This window comes from Gymnoscopelus braueri, assembly GCF_963280865.1.
Source record: "Gymnoscopelus braueri genome assembly, chromosome: 22".
Taxonomy (NCBI): Eukaryota; Metazoa; Chordata; class Actinopteri; order Myctophiformes; family Myctophidae; genus Gymnoscopelus; species Gymnoscopelus braueri.
Window position 1 is genome coordinate 42,017,734 of NC_137624.1, and position 5,710 is coordinate 42,023,443.

General features: G+C 37.6%; 1 long non-coding RNA gene across 1 annotated transcript; it reads left to right on the forward strand.

Annotated features, from left to right (window-relative positions):
• Nucleotides 1-2,771: 2,771 nt before the first annotated feature.
• LOC308077794 lies at nt 2,772-4,572 on the forward strand. Its single transcript, XR_013932448.1, has 3 exons — nt 2,772-2,837; nt 3,881-4,000; nt 4,289-4,572. It is a non-coding gene; the product is annotated as an uncharacterized lncRNA (long non-coding RNA).
• The last annotated feature ends 1,138 nt before the right edge of the window (nt 4,573-5,710 follow it).

Genomic DNA, 5,710 nt, shown 5'->3' on the forward strand with positions numbered 1-5,710 from the left:
ACAAGCGCACGATTCCCGGTGAAGCCGGTCATTTTGACATATGGCACTAAATTGTGAAAAATAAACTGTGGGAGGCGATGCAGTCCAAAATAAACTGTTAGGGCCTCGGAGGATAACAATAGTCTGGTTGCCCTGTTAGGGCAACCACACTAATAAGTAGTGAAATCTCAACTATCAATCAAATAAATACAATACAATAAATTCAAATTAAAGGGCCCCAGCATGATAATCTATAGGGCAAGACCCCTACGGTCTTTTTTACAAACCAGTATTGTACTGCACATGGCTAATGAAACTATCTCATATTTTGATACTACTTGCCTTTTTTAACGTTATGGGAGGAAACTGATTACAAAAAGATAAAATAAGAGAGAAGTGAGCAGTTACAGAAGTGGTCAATTTCATCATCAAATTTGTGGACCAGCAGATCATATCTCACACGATACTGTAAATGGTGCTAAACAGCTGTGTGTGTGTGTGTGTGTGTGTGTGTGTGTGTGTGTGTGTGTGTGCGTGTGCGCGCGCGCAGCTACAATACAAATGAATAAACTTGTATTTTATTTTATTATAATGAATAAACATTTTATTGTACAGAAGTAACTGTTGTAGCCCTAACCACTTTAATACAAACCACCAACTATGATGGTTTAGCATGTTATTCATTTTACTTTCACAACTTGAACCCTAGTGACTAGGGAATATTCCCCACCCGGTGTGCCCTGACAAGTACTTAGAATTGTAGGAGTTGAGGCATTACATTTTGTTTGACTCGGTTCCAACGATGAATATTGTGAAAATAGCCAAATATCTACAAGCTCATTCCTCACGATGCAAGGGTGTTGTGAGCTTGTAAATCGGCTATTTCTTATATATTATGTTTGACCAGTTCTTATATTATAGTTTGTTGATTACTTTTGATGCAGTATTGCTTGTTTTTTCCTTTTTTTGTTTTTGTTTTTTATAGGTATTTTTCAATTTACTATCATCTGGGGACCCCCACAAAATCATGTAGGTACCCCCAGGGAATCCCGACCCACAGGTTGAGAACCACTGAACTAAAATAGGGTTTAAGTGTTAATATTTACACTGTGGATGAATTCTGGACCAGTCAGCATGTTGAAGCAAATAGAGTTGGACACACTTTATATTTTTAAGATGCAAGTTTAACCACTTGATTCCCTATAAAATAGCCGATCTACAAGCTCACATATTGTGAGCCTGTACATACAGATCCTTCTAAAGAAAATAGAATATTGTGGAAAAGTTCATTTTCTTATTATATTATTTTATAAAGTTCAACCTCACGACCTTTATTCTTTTATGTGTTGACAAATGTTGGGCACATTATATACATTTTTTATTTGAGGTTTGGCACTATTTGTTGATTTTGCATGAAGAATAAGGCATGTTAATGACATATACGCAAGCTTTGGTCCCTGCATGTAAGTCTGCCTCGGAGAAAACTAAGAAAGAGCGGCCCTCCCGCAAAATTCACCGACCAAAAAATATGAATTAATCAGACTTGTAACATGGGAAGTTGCGTTAATACCTTTACGTTCAAAATATGTAATAGGGCTCTCTATCTCTCTTCTCACTACCTTCTACAGCACTGCCACCCAGGTTTGGAATAGTCTAACCCCATCCCTCAAAAAATTTACTTCGCTGGGCTCATTTAAAACAGCCTTAAAAACTCACCTTTCTGGAGGCCAAAAGAGGAGATAGCCTAGTACCATATTTCCCGTTAGACAGACGACCCCCCCCCCCCTGTATGTTATTTTTTTCCTGCATTTTTTAGTTGTTTTGTACATATAGTGTTATTTGTTTTGTTGATATTTGAACTGTTTGGTTGCTACTATATATGTCTATAAATTGAATACCAAGGACCCCAATGGAAACAAGACCGCAAGGACTTTTTGGGACGGACCTTTTAGTCAAAGTATTATAAATGTAATTGTGCTGTTTACATTTTTTGCCTAATAAAATATTCAATCAATCAATGGCTAGTGCAACTAGCGACAGCTTAGCTAACAACAATGCAGAGCTCAAGGCCCTGATGACCTTAGATTAGAGAGTGAGGAGGGCATTCATTCAGGAGTCCCGAGTTGGTGTCGGCTAAACCACACTCTCTCATCGGATTGATGTTCGGAGACCATAACATAATTAACGTTAATTAAATATTGATTAAAGAAAAGTGGCTCCTTGGCTGCTGCAGCCAATTACAGGGCCACATATTATTATAAAGTATTAAAACATGTTAATAATGATTCATAGACATGGCTTCATAGACAGACTGTAACTAAGATTTCTCATGTACGATATAATCCTGTCCAGTGGATAGTGCCCCCCCCCCCCCACACACACACACACACACACACACACACACACACACACACACACACACGCAAGTTGCTCAGCCCCAGCCTCACAACCACACAACAGGCACACAAACAACTGATGTCTGAACACACACACACACACACACACACACACACACACACACACACACACACACACACACACACACACACAGTATTGTATGTAGTTTATGGGTGATGATAACCTACTAAAGCTTAAGATGTGGTTATTGTTATTTTTCAATCTAGATGGTTATAATTCAACAACAATAAATCATAAAGGCTTACAGTAGAACAAATGACACATGTAGTACTGTATGTGTACATATGAGCAGGTTGACTCCCACGCAGACACCAGACACGCCCCCTTTACAAAGGTATTAAAAGCTGTTAACGCTGCTGCTCAATGAGTCATTTGAACCTCTGTGTCCAACACCATGCATCTGATCATACTCATCCTTGGCCTCGTGCTCTTACCACATGGTAAGTATTTACTAATGATTTTTGTTGCCTTTCACAACATGTGAATATTAATATTAATAATGACAATGATAATACAAAAACTACATTAATAATATACAGTCATTTCACTGTGACAGTGAAATCCCCACACACTGTAAATTGCCACTGTCATTCACATGCATAGCCTTCACAGACTTTAGCATATAGAATCTGGAGTGATACTCAAGTTAATAGTATAGTAGATGATATACATACTAACAAGTTAATATTATAGTAGATTATATTCCTACTAACAATTTAATATTTTAGTAGATTATATTCCTACTAGCAAGTTATTATAGTAGATTATATACCTACTAACAAGTTAATATTATAGTAGATTATATACATACTAACAAGTTAATATTTTAGTAGATTATATTCCTACTAACAAGTTAATATTTTAGTAGATTATATTCCTACTAACAAGTTAATATTATAGTAGATTATATACGTACTAACAAGTTAATATTATAGTAGATTATATACTAACAAGTTAATATTATAATAGATTATATACCTACTATCAACTTAATATTATAGTAGATTATATAGACCAATTATTTGTTTACTAACATTGAGACTGGATGCACAGGTGATTGTTTCATGCAATCAATTCTCAACCTGTTGTTTTGGGGTGTTTTGGGGTGTTTTGGGGTACCCAACCCCCTCTTGTGTGTTGGCTAGTGAGGCGCGTCCTAGCGAGACCTGACAGAATGGGTTTCATTTGCAACCAGTATGACGCTTGCAACCAGTGTGACATCGTCTGTTAAGGGGTCTATACCTACTAACATCTGCCCAAGCTATCACTTAGATATCTGCGAGTGTCAATCTACCTTAAAAATAAACTATATATATATATATATATATATTTATATTATTACCCAGATTTACACTGCTCATTAAAGTGTTTGAATTATAAACATTTGTTTGGTAAACAAACAAATAGGTGTGTTGGAATGTGTGTAAAGTTTACATTAGTTTTCCATTCTAACCTGTGTGATATTGTCTACCTGTTATCTTAGCCTCTGCCTTGAAGTGCTATAGGTGTGACAAAGATAACACCGACTGCACCAAGACTCATGTATGTGGTATGGGGGGTCCCGACGGCAAGACCAAGCAGGATCGTTGCGCGACGGCAACACGTAATATACTTATTACTTCATACAACTGCCTCTCCTTTTTACACAAACATTTCACATTCCTCAGCTCAGATAGACTTTTAAGGTCACCACTGATTTTCAGACAACATTGCTGAATGATAAAAAATATGTTGTATTTCACAGTGAATTAAAAAGTAGTGAAAGTGTTTACAGCTGGTTCAGAGAGGTGTGTGTGTGTGTGTGTGTGTGTGTGTGTGTGTGTGTGTGTGTGTGTGTGTGTGTGTGTGTGTGTGTGTGTGTGTGTGTGTGTGCGCACACGCGTGCATGCAGTCTTTAAGGTACACGTTAAGAGCTGCAGTACAGGGGTCGAGTGTATTGCGTCGGCACTGTTGGGCGCGAGGTGCTGTTCCAGTAACTTGTGCAACAGAGCCTCCACCTCTGCAGTGAGCCTCTTGGTCCTGGCAGCACCACTGGTCTGTGTCGCTCTGTTCAACTGAAGGATTCTCTCTGCTCCAGTTAGACTCTTACATCTTGTATGATGTCTAAGTGCTATCCACTGCTCATCATCTAGTCTAGCTTTAATCAGGGGTCGGCAACCTTTTTGACACAAAGTGCCACGTGGCTATTTAAAAATAGCAGATCTGCAAGCTCATAGTGCGGCACTCTGTGCCGCGCTCTATGAGCTTGTAGATCTGCTATTTTAGAAAAATCCCTGGCACAAAATATTGTTTAGATTGTTTACTGAAGTAAAATCTATGTTGATGAATTGAATACATACTGTAGCACCACAATGGAAACCCCAGGACTTTTTTGTGTTATCCTTTTAGCCTTAATGTATGACTGTACCACGTGCTGTTTACATGTATGACTAATAAAGTGTTCAATCAATCAATCAATCAATCAATCAATACCACAAAATAAAAATACAAAAGTCCTTTATTCAAGTAGAAAAGTGAAAAAAATTACTTATACCAAAAGTAAAAGTACTCATTATGCAGAACAAACTTAAAATAGCAGATCTACAAGCTCACAAAGTGTCCCGTCGCAACGCTTTTATGTGAGCTTGCAGATCGGCTATTTTCGAATAGACGAAGTATAAAATGGGGCTTATTTGCTTAATGTATGTTTTGTAATAACAATTAAATCTACAAAGTAATTAGTAACTAAAGTTTTCAAATAGCCTAAATGTAGTGGAGTAAAAAGTACAACATTTGCTTCTGAGATGTATTAGTGGAGTAGAAGTATTAAAGTATCAAAACATTGACATACAGTACTCGAGTAAAGTAATGCAATTTAAAAAAGACACTTTAACCACTGTCTTAAACCCTACTATACAGAGTCTCTCAGGGCTCTGTACTAGTGCCTTCTCTGTTTTCGCTCTACATTAAACATCTCTGCAGAAAATGGCTCACAACAACGCGTTGCGTTGCGACGCATTGTTAGCTTGTAGATCTGCTGTTTTCTGTTGAATACAGAAAATACAGATGCTGGGGTAATAATGAATACAAAAAACGTCAAATTACACCACAGGCTCCACTCCTGGTGCTATGCCCTTCAATCAATTCCTTTAAAGGATCACCCCAAAAATGTATTTATTCCTACCAATTACCCACTGTTAGTGTCACAGGGCAACCCGTGCCCTATAGACAAGATCAGTAACTTTGCATGCACACAAACTATATAACGGCTTCCAGTTAACATCAAGCCGGCTTGGAAGTGTCTTAGTTTTGTATTGCATGTTTTCTTACAATC